The sequence below is a fragment of the Bos grunniens genome, chromosome 3 (genome assembly GCF_055505025.1).
Source record: "Bos grunniens cultivar Pamir isolate PY7600 chromosome 3, Bosgru_T2T1.0, whole genome shotgun sequence".
In the NCBI taxonomy this organism is placed as follows: Eukaryota; Metazoa; Chordata; class Mammalia; order Artiodactyla; family Bovidae; genus Bos; species Bos grunniens.
This window is the reverse complement of record NC_141167.1, coordinates 94966260-94980981: the sequence shown is the minus strand read 5'-3', so window position 1 is coordinate 94980981 and position 14722 is coordinate 94966260. Positions and strand designations below refer to the sequence as shown.

General features: G+C 39.7%; 1 long non-coding RNA gene across 1 annotated transcript; it reads left to right on the top strand.

Annotated features, from left to right (window-relative positions):
• Window positions 1-308: 308 nt before the first annotated feature.
• Window positions 309-14443, top strand: LOC147376152 (uncharacterized). Its single transcript, XR_015161662.1, has 2 exons — window positions 309-574; window positions 14227-14443. It is a non-coding gene; the product is annotated as an uncharacterized LOC147376152 (long non-coding RNA).
• Window positions 14444-14722: the final 279 nt, after the last annotated feature.

Sequence of the window (14722 nt, the reverse complement as noted above, 5' to 3'; positions counted from 1 at the left end):
TGCCTGAAAGGAAGTGTGAGTTCAGGCATGACCAGAAGTAGACTCAGAAAGAATGAGCAGCCAAAGCAGAGATGCCACAGTTGTCCATCCTCATGGTCAGAGGACATTCGGAGATCTGAGTATGCATGGGCTACGGGACAGGGATCCAGGCCCAAATGGCAATGAAAGAAGACACCTAGGACCTGGTGGGCTTCCGTCTATGGGGTCGCGCAGAGTCGGACATGACTGAAGCGACTTAGCAGCAGCAGCAGGACCCCCAACTCGTACTTTGGTTCTAGGCAGGAGTCCGGCTGCTAGGACACAAAACCAGTCAGATCTAAGAACCAGGTTCCAAAACTGCAGACTGCCCTCTGCTCCCTGAGTGTCCACAGGGTGAGATGGGGGAGGTAGACAGAGGCGGGGAGAGACTTCCTCCTCAGGGCAGTAAGAGCTCAGGCTGGGCCTCGGTGTGGAGCAGGGGGAGCCAGACCTCTGAGCTTTCAACATGCAGCCAAAAAGACCTGGAGGACCACAGGAGAGAAAATGAGAGGAACAGAGGAGCGAATGTCTGCCTCTGAGAAGAGGTCTGGAGAAGGTGAGTGATTTCCCCAGGAGACTAAAGTCTCTGACACGTGGGAATCCCCGTCAGGAACCGGCTAGGGGCAGAATTGGCCAGTGAGTGCAACTTGGGCACACACAGCTATGAGGACCAAAATGTTACTCCTTCATTAAAAAGAGTTAAGAAATAAATTTATATACAAATGAACTTAGTTACAAAACAGAAACAGACTTACAGATATCAGGAACAAACTTAGGGCCACCAAAGAGGAAAGACGGGGGAGGGGGTATAAATCAAGAGCTTGGAGTGAACACATACACACACTGCTATGTATAAGACAGAACACCAGCAAGTCCCTACTGCACAGGGAACCCTGCTCAACATTCTGTGATAATCTGCATGAGAAAAAAAAGAGTGGATATCTGTATAACTGAATCACTGTGTTGCACACCTGATACTAAGTCAACATTGTCAGTCAACTATACTCCAATAAATTTTTTTAAAAGATAGTTATGGTGACAGTGATAAAAATGAAAACAAAAAGAAATTCATGATGGTGGCTTAGAATAATAATTATAAATTGAATGCAGAACATTAGTTACTCCCATGACAGAATGAAATAGAAATGTAACTGATTCTGGCCAATTGCAACTTCATTCTGAATGAAGAAGCAAGGCACCCAGTGCCATGTATGGAAATAGCTTCCTTATTTGCACTCATTCACATTTATTTCAGACACACATATGATTTGTTAGTACTCTCGTAGTTCTAAGAAAGCCTCTTTAGAGGTTTTGTGTTTTTGCTTTTAAGAGAGAGAAAAAAAAATCAAGACCCAGTTAAATTGTGAATTTAAATACAAACTTTAAAATTGTAGGGATTCTCATGATCATATTAAGGTCTTTCTATTATTAGATAAGCTTGAAACTTACGGAGCATTTTCTCTCCCGGGTCAAACTTAGATTGAAATGTGGAAATAGATGATCAAGATTTGGGTTTTTATAAGTGTCTGTGTGGGCAGACACAGGTCCCAGCCCTAGAAATTCTTCACAAGGATCTCACAAAATGTGACTCATTCAGTGGAGATAATGGTGACCTTGGCAACAAGAATACTGAGGTCTCGGGACTTCCTGGTGGTCCAGTGGTCGAGAATTCGCCTTGCAATACAGGGAGGTGGGTTCAATCCTGCTGGGGAAACAGGTTCCACAAGCTTCAGAGCAACTAAGCCGGTGCACTGCGAGTACTGAGCTGGCATGCCACAACTAGAGTCCCGTGCACGGCAACAAAAGATCCTGCATGATGCAACTAAGACCAGACACAGCCAAGTAAATCAGCCAAGTAACTAAAGAACACTGAGGTCTTCATCATATCCGGAGGACTGATCTCCACCAGAAGGATTGGGTAATTCTTACCCCAGTGGCAGGAGGTCAAGAGTACAAGAGTACAGGGAGGTGACCAGCTGGGCTTTATCTCCACAGGCCTTCAGGGCTCAATCATGTTATCCTGGACACCACTGGCGGCCATCCGGGGCTGAATGGTGGCGTGGGAGGCACCGTAAAACCTGTAGGTGGGTCTTCCAGAGGGAGGGCAGGAAGGGTAAACCCCAAAGTGCCACCCCTCCGGTGCAGAGTGAGTGTAAGTTCCTGCTCTCCCAGCAGGGGGCAGCAAGGGCCGAGGAGCAGTGTTCAACTAATTCAAGCGACTCCCAGTAATACTTGAACATCGCTGAAATACAAATGGATTTCTTATTGAGACAGCAATTCAGAGTAATAATTTGGGTATTGTAGTAAATGAGGCTCTATTTTACAGTCACAAACTGGTGGGGCCAGAGTGCTTGAGTTATAGAAAACATAGAATATCAATAAATGTTAGTAAAGGATTTAGCAGAATGAATGCAAATTACAAAATAAGCCTATGAAAATATTTCAGTCTTACCTGTACAAAGAAATGTAAACAAGATAGTACATTAAAATCTGTCAAACCATCACATTTTTAAATTATAACTTGTCAAGAGTTTAGGGGAAAAAAAAAAAAAAACAGAAGTAAAACCAATGAATCACTGAAGTGGTAATTAGTTAAAATTTATTGTGCACACACCAAGAAGGCAATTTGCAAACCAAGAGCACTCAGACTAAAACACTAATGAGGCTCAGAGGAATGTTGTAACAAAGCAACTTTTGTGGGTGGAAGCGGTGAATCTTTGCTCTTCACAGTGATTGTTACAATATTATTAATAGAATTTTCTTAAATGAAGATAATTGGTTATTAGTGTTTACCTCATATAAATGCAAGGGAACAATTAAAGTTTCACTTATGGTTTTTTGAAGCGTAAAGCAAAGAAGTGACCAAAGTCAAGTTAGCCAGACTTGTCTTGCAAAGTAAGCTTAAATTAAGCTTTGCTTGTATAACTGAACTGATTTTGTCTACTCAGTTAATTTTCAAGTCTGGTTTCCATTTGTATTTGATTTCTAACAACCTTCTGGCTAATTATGAAGAATGCTTTATGCTTTGGATTCTGTTTATACATTATCTCATCTAGTCCTAAGTGTTCATCCCATTGTATGAATGAAGAAACGGAATCTCTAAGAGATTGAGTAATAATATACTATGTCAATTTGAATATATATGTTGATGTCCTCTCTGTGCTACTAAAATGATAAATAATTAGTTGTTGTAGGAGCCGTCATGTGCATTGAGGATGTTTAGCATCGTCCCAGATCTCTACCCACTAGAAGTCTGTAGCAACCCCTCACCCTACTTGTGACAACCAGAAACATCTGCAGATATGACCAAAAGTTCCCTGGGGGTCAAGTTTGCCCCCAGTTGAGAACCACTGGATAAGGGCTATCTGATGGTGAAGGATCTCAAAAAAATTCTTGAAGAAGAGTGGTGTTGGATGTAACAGGCTGGAGTTAGCCAAATATTTTTGTGCCCACTGAGCCACCGTAGGGTGCAGAATACATCTGCATCACCTCTCAGAAAGATTATACACCAAAAGGAAGAGAAGACTCGGAAAACTAAAACCCAGAGGATTAAGTAGAAAGCTGTTTAAAGAATATTTTGATTTCTGATGCATCTTGAAGCAGGATTGTGAAGAACTGAGGCAGAAAGGTCTTCATGATCATGGTGGACTTAACATAATACCTGATATAATGATAATTTTTAAAAATGTGAACAATGACAAAGAAGACAATGCAAGAAGAAAAGGACAGCTAGAAACTCCAGCCCAAACAAAAAGGGAAGGGAAAGTAACTGTAATATTAATACACAGCAAGGGTCTGCAGTGAATAGTATTTATGCAGTTATAATAATTCATATTAAATTAATCATAAGTATTAATAAATATATTAATGATAATCACAGAGATATCATTGTTATATTACTTAATAATTAATTATTGACTTACTGTTGGCTAAATGAAACATGGGCTTCTCTGGTGGTTTAGTGGTTAAAAGAAAAAATCTGCCTGCAATGCAGGAGATGCAGTTTCGATCTGTGTGTTCGGAAGATCCCCTGGAGAAGGAAACGGCAACCCACTTCAGTATTCTTGCTGGGAAATCCCATGGACAGAGGAACCTGGTGGGCTACAATCCATGGGGCTGCCAAAGAACTGGACATGACTTAACTAACGACTGAGCAATATTACCAAACTATATAGCGATATGTTTATTGGAAGGTTATGGGAATGGCAAGTGGGGCAGGGGCAACTGATATAAATGAGCCAAATCCTAACATGTCACAACAGTAAGTGAATAATGCCTACAGCTTTTACAGAATAAAAGTAATACTGGAGATGAGCATCTAAAACAATAACTAAAAATTTGAGTGCCCCTGGGCTGTGAACAGGAAGGGTGCTCAGTGAGCCAGGAGACTAGTGTTTTCTATTATACTTTTTGATAATGTTTATTTTTTGAAACAATATGCATATATCATTTTTTGAAAATATTTTTAACATCCAGACCTATTGAAATGTTAGCGAGAAGAGCAGTCTTCTCTGTTGCTGGTAGAGGTATGTATTGAGGCAAGTTTTCTGGGAAATAGTGTGCCAGTTATCAAGTCTTAAAATATTCACCACCTCAAAAAAAAATATTCATCACCTCTAGGAATGTATCCTTTAGATGAAGCTAGCAATGTAGGCTAAAATGTATATGCAAAGCCTCATATTATATTATTTGTTACAGTAACAAGTTGGAAACATTGCAATTATCCCACAGTTGGCAAGTAGCTAAATGAATGCATAGATATACAACTAGTAATATACAACTTTTAAAAGAGTTTATGAAGAACTTAACATTATGAGGAGACATGCTTACAAAATACCAAGTGGAAAAAAGCAGAGGACCCAACTAAAAGGCCTTATCTCAACAATGTAAAATATATAAGTGCAGGAAAAAGTTTAGATAGCAACATATGAACATGTTAACACTGGTTATCTCTGGGATTGTGGTAAATTATATTTTCTTCTCAATCCTTCTTAGTTTTCTAATTTTTATTCAATGAGCACATATTGCTTTCACAATCAGAAAGAACATAAAGGTAATCATTTTAAAAGAAAAGGAAACAATCTTGAGTACCAGTTGCCTTCAGTTCAGTTCCATCTCTCAGTCTTGTCCGACTCTTTGTGACCCCATGCGCTGCAGTACGCCAGGCTTCCCTGTCCATCATCAACTCCTGGAGCTTGCTAGAGAACAAAATCTACTTCTGTGTGGCTAAGGCCTGGTGGAGGTTGCTTCAGGCCCTCCTGGAACCCCCGGAGGTTGATTTCCCACTGTACAGTCAACTAGAGATTAGGAATGGAACAAAAGACTATGCAAAGAGTTTCACTTTGCATAACTGGTTTAGCTCATCAAGGCCTTGGAACACGTGTTCATTTTTATCCACAGTCTAACAGAGGATTACCATTCACTGTCACATTCATGTGTCTGAATCTTAGGAATCCCTGAGTTCTTAGGATCTTTTCCTTCAGTTTCAGGTAGCAAACAGCAGATGAATGATGGTACTTAAGACTGTTTAGGTCAAAAAGCAAGAAAATGAACAAGATATTATTTACTCTAGAGTGGTTTTTCAGTGGTCTTTTCCTTTATAAAATGTAGCTTTTCATCAAAATATCAAAGTATTCTATCATTCATTAATAATACAAAATAGAACAGTGGTTCTTAAACTTTAGAGCTGTTTTAATTATCTGAGGAACATGTTTAAAATGCAGACTAGTTGGCTCAGCCTCTCAAGAGTCTCATGCGTATGATCTAGGATGGATTTGAGAATGTGCATTTTGAACAGATATGATAAGTTGATTTTGATGCTTTTGTTTCTGAGACTAATTTTGACAGTTATAAAGTAAGGTTTGAAGAAGTATATACCTATGGATATAAACTCAGTCCCTTCCAAACTAAGAATTATTTGTTAATCGCTGCTTAATTTAGCTAATTTTGTTGACTTTATAAATAAATGTTTAAACTTTCAGTAAAAGATGGGTGGATTAAACATGGGGAATTGAAGAATATACTTATTTTCACCTCACCTGAAATAACTGTGGCTGGATTTTTTGTAAAAGCCATAAATCCACAAAAACAAAGTGGAAGAAAGATGTCCACAAGATTTTGGGACTCATAAAGTGGATAGACAAGAGGTAAATGATGTAATGGTGTAGAGGCAATGGAAATCTCCATAAGCAATGGGGAAAGTGACAACGGGAGGTCAGTTTGCTCAAGTGAGCCTCATAGACGCCTGGTGATCAGAGGTACCAAAAACCTCTGAATTTAGGGATGAGGAGTGGGGGCTGAAACGGAGAAGGCAATGGCACCCCACTCCACTACTCTTGCCTGGAAAATCCCATGGATGGAGGAGCCTGGTAGGCTGCAGTCCATGGGGTCGCGAAGAGTCGGACATGACTGAGCGACTTCACTTTCACTTTTTACTTTCATGCATTGGAAAGGGAAATGGCAACCCACTCCAGTGTTCTGCCTGGAGAATCCCAGGGATGGGGGAGCCTGGTGGGCTGCCGTCTATGGGGTCGCACAGAGTCGGACATAGCTGAAGCGACTTAGCAGCAGCAGTGGGGGCTGAAAAGAGGAGCATTGATTCACAGTCTGTGTGAGCAGCAGTCAGACCACAGGTCTCTCCTCCTATGCCAGCAAGAGACAGGTGTGTGCTCTCGACATTGACAAAGAGGCTCTAGGCTCAGAGATGCCTGACCAGGGTAGGGCAGGCGTGCAGTTATCCGTCTACTGTCTCTCACTGGTTTACCCTTCTTTGTCCTGATTTGTTACATGGAAGCTGGATGTTATGAACATTTTTCTTTGCTGACCTGACTGGCTTGATATTGGGCTTTGTCGATAGAAGGTTCTGGAATGACTCTACATGGTGCTAGCAGCACAGAGGTGCTTGCAACCCTTCTGGATCTGTTTCTCCTGCCATTTCATTCTGTGAGGGAGCTAGCGGACTTACGTGGGGGCGTCTAGTGGTGCTTCCTTCCCAGCTACACTCAGCCCATGCTGTCTGTCTGACTGCCACTTCCATGGCAGCTCTAGCTGGGCCCTCCAGACACTGCCTCCACCTAGTGACCATTTCTACAGGAGCTCGTCCATCCCTGGTGGCTCAGTGGTAAAGAACCCACTTGCCAATGTAGGAGACGCAGGTTCCATCCCTGAGTCGGGAAGATCCCCTGGAGAAGGAAATGGCAACCCACTCCAGTATTCTTGCCTGGGAAATCCCATGAACAGAGGAGCCTGGCGGGCGACAGTCCATGGGGTCCCCAAAGAGTCAGACATGACTTAGCAACTAAACAACAACTTAGCCCATCCGTGCCTTCTGCAGTGAAAGGCCACCTCTATGGGTTATTTCTGGAAGGTCTCTTTGCCCCAGGGAGGCTGTGTGTTCCTGTAGCAGCTGTGTATTCTTTGAGGAGATCAAATCTCAGCTTGTGCGTGTGGTGAGAATGGGGAGCAGAGTACTTCTGCTAGTTCCTAGTCCCATTTCCTTTATGGTCCATACTTCCTCTGTCTAAATAATCTAAAGCTAGTAACTGTTTTTCTAGTTCTGGAGCTTTTAGATGCTTTTTTAAAAAAGTAGTTAACCATTTTTAACTAGTAAACATTTCTTTATATTAAAATTTCCTCTATTTGAATTACTAGTGTGGTTTTGTCTTTTGATATAGTGCAAAGTTTTTAAAGCAGGAAATAAATGAAAATCCTCATATTTGAAGGTGAGATCCACAGCTTCCTTCCTTCCGTGACTCCCAAAACACTAGCATGCAGGGTTATAGCGCTCAGGCAGGAGGAGATTCCTCCAAAGAGAAACTGACTGACTTGAGAGAAAAGGTTTACATCACTGACACATTGAGGTTTTGCAACAAAGTGGCCAGGCTCCACATTATAGCCCTGCAGTGAAGCCATTGGTCAGAAAGCTCTATCTATGCAGGTAACCAGCTTTTTGTTCCTTGCTTATAAATATGAATACATATCTGAGAATCACCAGGAGTCTCAGGAAATTTTTCACTATAAAAGATAGTTTTAGTAACAAAATTTTAGTATCAAAGAAGCAGAACAAAATGAATTAAAAGAAAACACCCTGGGCTTAATATCACCCAAGTTATGAGACAGTGCATTCATAAGGGAAAAAAAAAATTCTTAAGTGAGCATTCAGAAAATGAAAAAGAGCTCTTGGAAATTAAAAATGTGATAGTCAAAAGCTCAACAGAAGATTGGAAAACAAAGTGGAGGAAATCCTCTAGAATTTAACCAGAAAGGCAAAGATATGGAAAAACACAAAAATTAGAGCATCAATCTAAGATGTATAATTATACTAAGAGACATTCTAGAAAGAGACAACAGAAAATAAAGTTAGAAAATTTTCAAAAAAATAATACAAGAAAATCTTTTGGGCCTGAAGGACATGAGCTTCCCTATTGTACAAGGGAAGTACAATTTCCCAGAACAATGAGTCAGAGATGCATCACTGTAAAATTTTAGACAATTAGGTAAAAGACAAAATCTAAAACCAGAAAATCACTAGACTTCTAATCAGCGACACTAAAAACTGGAATACAGTGAAGGAATGCCTGCCCAATTCTGAAGAGAAACAATTATCAATTTAGATTTCTACTTCCAGCCAAGCTGTCAACCAAGTGCGAGAGTAGAATAAACACATTTCCAGACGTGCAAGGCTCAAACATTTCACTTCCTTATGCCGTTTTCTGGGAGGCTACTGGAGACGGGCTTTATCAAACCAAGAATGGGAACAATATGGGAGCTGTGAAGCAGGATGTCCAGCGTAGGAGAGAAGCACAGACACATAATTCCCAGACAACACATCTGTAGTGGGACAGGAGGATAGAGAACCCTAAAGGGAAATCTCAGAACAAGAAGTGAAAACGATAGATTACCTTACTTGTTTGACTTGCTAAGAGGAGTTTTAAAACTTTGGCAGAGAATTTAGAAGAAGAGTTAGTGATAGACCAAATTAAAATAAAAATAATTACCTCCAGGCCATTAAAAAAAAAACTCATGTAAGAAAGGAAATTAATCATACTACAGTTTGTGGCTCAGCTGTAAATAATAGTTAGTCATAGTAATGTTAACACTGAATATTGACTTTTTTTTAACCCAAAAATCATGCTTGGAAAAAGAGCATACTACAAAAGAGGAGAAAGAGAAAAGTTTGTGTGGGTGTGTTGGAGGGGCAGGTGGGTGTAAGATAGTTAAATCCTCATTCTTTTTGGTCGGAAGGCAATAGGTAGCAACTAAACTTGAAAAACCCAGAAATATTAAGTATAAGCACATATGTCAGTATGGATATAAATTTTGGAAGAAATGTCTGAAAGAGTTGGGAATGTTCTTTATAAGGAGTAGAACTGGGGGTATAAGGAAGATGTAAGCAAGAGACTGCCCTTGTTTACCCTTCTTTTGTTGAACTTTAATACTCTATACAGGTATCATGTGAATCAATAACTAAATGTGAGGGACTTCCCTGACAGTCCAGTGGTTTTCTTTCCCTTTCAATGCTGGGGGCACCAGTTCAATCCTTGTTCAGGGAGCTAAGATCCCTCAAGGCTCGTGACCAAAAAACCCAAAACATACAAAACAGAAGTAATATTTAACAAATTTAATAAAGACATTAAAAGTGGTCCACATTAAAAAAAATCTTTAAAAAAAAAACCCTAAATGGGAAAACATAGAATTTCAATGACTTGAAATCCATCACTATTATTTTTGCTATTTATGGGGCATCCTATCAGGGGCCTCCAAGACCACCACTGGGTTTGGTGATTTGCTGGGACTCATAGAACTTGGCATATAGTTATATCCATGCTTTATTACAGCTAAAGGATGCAAAATAAAATTGGCAAATGGACAAGATGCTTGGGGCCAACTCCAGAGGGAACCAAGCACAAGCTTCTGAGAATCTTCTCCAGTGCATTCGCTCAAAACATGTTTAATTCTTCCAGCAATGACTAGAGACAACGTGTGTGAAATGTCATCTACCAGCAAAGCTCATTAGAGACTCAGCATTCAAGGTGTTTACTGTGGGCTGGTCACATAGATACCCTCTGCCCAGCACAGAGCAAAATTCCAGACTCCCAGAAGGAAAGCAGGTGTTCAGCACAAGCTACAGTATTTACACAGACTTCAGGCAAAGTGGGCCACTCATCATTTAGGGAAAGTTTTGTATCCGTCTAGGGAATTGTTTAACATTCAAATTCCCAGATGCCAGTCAAAGGCCAACCTTGCAAACAGGTCTTTCCAAGGATAGCAGTCTTAGGCTGCTATGTTAACTCTTTATTCTCCACTGGCATTAATAGTCTTTACAGTTTTTCTTACAACATATCAGAAAAGTGCTGAGAGAACTGAAAAGACTGTGTTGGTTATAAAAAACAAGTTTAAGTCCCACACGGGCTATGTTAATGGCCATGTGATGTTGGGAGTGAAACTATTTGAGACTTACTTTTTCTGTAGGGCTAAAGGAAAGTTTGAAGGATATTAGACAATAACACAGGTGCTCAGAAAATGTTGATTTCTACAATTTTGTGATTTTGCCTAAAAGTCTCCCTGGTAGACTTCAGACTTCTCACTCAGTCTCCTCTGCTCTGCTTTTGCATTAAAATAAATGTGTTCTATTCCAAGGAGTTTTTAAACGTTTCCTTCTATATCTTAGCTACCTAGAAATTTCTGCTAGTCTTCTTGTGCACTTATCAGCAAGGGGCCATTCAGCTTCCCCAGCTCTGAGTAAAACACTTTGATGAGTCCTTTACCAAGAGAAACCACATCAGTGTAACCAGCTTTGACTAGGTTCTCAGTGGGCGACTCACAGTGGCTTTCCTCTGTGTGTATCTGGTTTGTTTCATTCATGTCGACTCTCCCAGAGTGAAAAATGACTCCCCTAGTTTCAACTTCCTTGCCATGCCCACATGATACCCCTCAAGAATTCTGTACCAAAGTCAAGGAACTATTTGACTCCATTGTTACTGTCCACTCCTCATTTGCCCTGAGTCACTTCCCCAAATCCACTGATTTCTCATCATTCTTACTCTGAAGTAACCCAGCAAAATCCTGAGTCCTCTGGCACATTGCCTAAGGTCCACCTAGCCCTAAAAGGCTATTTTCTTTTTTAAAAAGCTTTTTATTTTGTGGGGTGTAGCCGACTGACAATGTTGTGATAGCTTCAGGTGAACAGCGAAGGGAAACAATCATACATATACATGTATCCATTTTCCCCCAAGCTCCCTAAAAGGCTATTTTCTATGTCATGGGATTGTCTGAAGATTACATGAGCTAAGGAATATGAAAGTGTCCTGGCAAATGTAAAATGATACACGAATCATGAATATTGTTTTATCATGCACTTTTTGAATTCTACAGATTTACCTATTAAACAATAATTATTTATACATAAAGTGCCCCAATATGATACAATCATGGTCCTAGAACTCCAAAGACTTCATAATTAAAATTTGTTTCACTTTAAAGAAACATTTGTATTAGCAAAAATATTTTTATCAAATTAAAAATCTTTGTCTGAATCCCTAATTTTTTATCAGTTTGTTTTTTTTAAACTTCAAGTTTATACCATTTATGTGTTGTTAAATCAATCAGTCAAAATATGGCTGTTTTGATGACTTTAAATCTGAAGTTACAAATAACAGTTGAATCTCATGTTAGTCAATTGATCTCTGTTTTTTTGTTTTGAAGATATAATATTGAGAAATCCTAATTACCCAGAATAGAAATCAAAAAACTTATTTTTTAAAAAAAATCTTGCTTTAAATCTAACAATGCTCCTTACATAATTGTTCTAGAAGTTTGAAAAAGGAATCGTCTTGTGATTGTTTCGAAGTTCAGTCATTAACAATATTTAATAAGGGTTGTCATTCTTTAACTGGTTATTATTATTCTATGTGGAGAGCAGGAATAAATGGACCCCTCAGATAATATGTCTCCACTATTTGGAAGAAAATACATTTTAATTGTATGGTAACTTTTGATACCAGGATATTTTAATCTATGACCTTTTACAAAGTTTCATATAAAACTTAGTTTTTGCCTTTGGTAAAGGTGCATTTCACTTCAAAACAGTGAATCTGACATTTTTCATATTGATTCCACACTTTCAGTTTCATCTGACACTCTCTGTAGTTGTAAGCCCAGAAACATTGTTCCTGTACACAGCCACAATGATTTTACTGAACTTACTAAAAGTTAGTAAGAGATACAGGCTTGTACAGCTACGTTACATTACAGAGATATTTAAAGAGTGGGATCTCTTTATCAGTCTCCCCCAGAGGGATTTCTTGTCTCATTTGAATTATTTATACCAACATCTTGTCTTGAACTTCACTATGAAAAATGAAAACTTGGTACTCACAGTCCGCAGCATTACAAACAATGCTGAAAAACCCACAGTTTAAATAATATACCTTAACCAGGTGAGATGACTTGTGTGGAATTACCCAACACTAGGAAGATTCTGGCCTCTTCAAAGAAGTTCTTGCATGTCCCCATGATGCACAGTGAGTTATCAGACACCTTTCAGTGGCAAAGTTTGTATGTGTTATGACTTGTGCAGTTTTGCTATTACTTTTTGCACTCTATGGCACTGCTGTTTTGCCAATTTATTTGATAGAGTATTAAAATTGATCCCAACCACTAGAAGTGTCTTCTGTTATGTAATAAATATTTCTTGTTTGTACCTGCATGATCACATTACAAAAGAACAAATCAAGAGGTGAGACTTACAGCATTCCTCTCATCTACTCACCCTTTCAGTTCAAACTAGAAATAAACCATGATAATATTTAAATATCACACACCAGAACGCCTTCAAAGTCTTAGACTTATAATAATGGAGACACTGTCACTCTTGCAAACATCTGAAAGCGCGTTTAGTGGTGAAATTGCCGAGTGTTCTCGGAAACCTTGGGGTCCACTTCCTCCAAAAAGTCAGACACAGGATGCGGTGGACTTTCAATGAGTCATTAATTTGACATTCATTGGCCCTTTTGTTGACAGAATGGAGAAAAAAGTGGGTTTATTTTCATGCTGCCATTAGGAGTAATTCTAGGGATGGCATAAAATGCAGGGCAGCTGCCTAGCCATCCTGGGGGACATCATCCTGTGCCCTCTATTTACCAGTGGGGAGAGGGGAAGGTGCTGTGGAACTGTAAATCCAATAGGCTCTCAAGAGATTTGAATTGACCCTCAGTCCTGGTGTCTGGAAATCCATCATTCTACATAGACGCAGGGACTTGAGCTGAATGAATAATTAGTATAGTCTAGAGAATTCAATTCATCTAGTATTTATTGAGTGCAGTGTGAACACACAGTGTTCAGGGCCAGGTGCTGGAGAAGGCAGGAAACAAGGATGGGAGAAAATATGCCACAGTATAGGAAATGTTTCTAATCCTCAGGAGCTTTCAGTATTGACAGAGAGACAAAACACACTTAGGAAATAATGAGAAAATCTGAGAGACCGTGTCTAATATTTACAACCAGATATGAATGCAAATGAGTGTCAAGATCAGGCCTCATCCTGGGATACAGGTTGGATGGACTCTGGGGAGGCAAGCAGACTGTCAAGAGGCAATTAACTGGTCCAGGGAGGGAAGATGACTCTACATTAGGGCAAGACAGTGGGAAAGGACTAAATGGTGATACTGACAGAGGTGCCAGAGGGAGTGTTAATTGACACGAAAATCGAACTCTTATTTTGACAATTTCTTCTGATCCTCTTAAAAACATGTTTTTTTGGTAACATTCTAAAGAAGTCCTTTTCAGTTCAGAGCCAACCTATTTGTTCTAAGCCAATTTCAACTCTACTGACTATCAAAACATTCTCTAAGAAAAATCATATATAGGACTTGTCATTAGGATAGTTCTGGAAATAATGGAATGATCAAAGAAAATAAATTTACATCCTCCTGAAATTTATGCTTAAGCTAAACAGAGTTGAGGTGTACAGAGGAGGACGATGAGAGGGAATAAGAAGAATAAGGGAGATGATATTTTAGTGGTAAAATAACATTTCTCAACATAAATCCCATTTTTAGAAACGTTTGCGGTACACCTGACTATGTTCTCTGAGGGCTCTCCTCCACTTTCAGACACACAGAGATTAGACTTTCCTGCTCCATAGAAGCCAGGCAGAACCACATGACTAAGTGTGAAGACTGGTGGCTAATGTGATTCTATTACTTCCAGGAGGATGCTTCTAAGGGCAGCTGCATGACTCTCCATCCTCCTCTTCTGCCATTTCACGAAGAGATCACAAACCCAGATGGAGCAGCAAAATATGGAAGAGCCTCTCTCAGCCTGGATCCCTGAGGTCTCTCGTGGAGGATGATTGCCTTGCAGAGTCTCTTGGGACCTTAATGGATGTTGCATGAATGAGAATAAACTTTGCTATGCCCTGCTCTGATACTTTAGACTTTATTATCACAGCACAACCCACCTTATCTTGATTTGTACTCTTTGTTTTTTTTTTTTCTTTAATTTTCAGTCAAAAATATTTTTTAAAATCTGGCTTAGAGAATAGTTCTAAGGCCAAGAACACAGATTAAATCTCCACCCAGATTGTTAAATTGGGCTTCCCAGCTGGCCCAGTGGTAAAGAGTCTGCCTGCAATACAGGAGATGTGGGTTCAATCTCTGGGTGGGGAAGATCCCCTGGAAAAGGAAATTGCAATCCATTCTAGTAT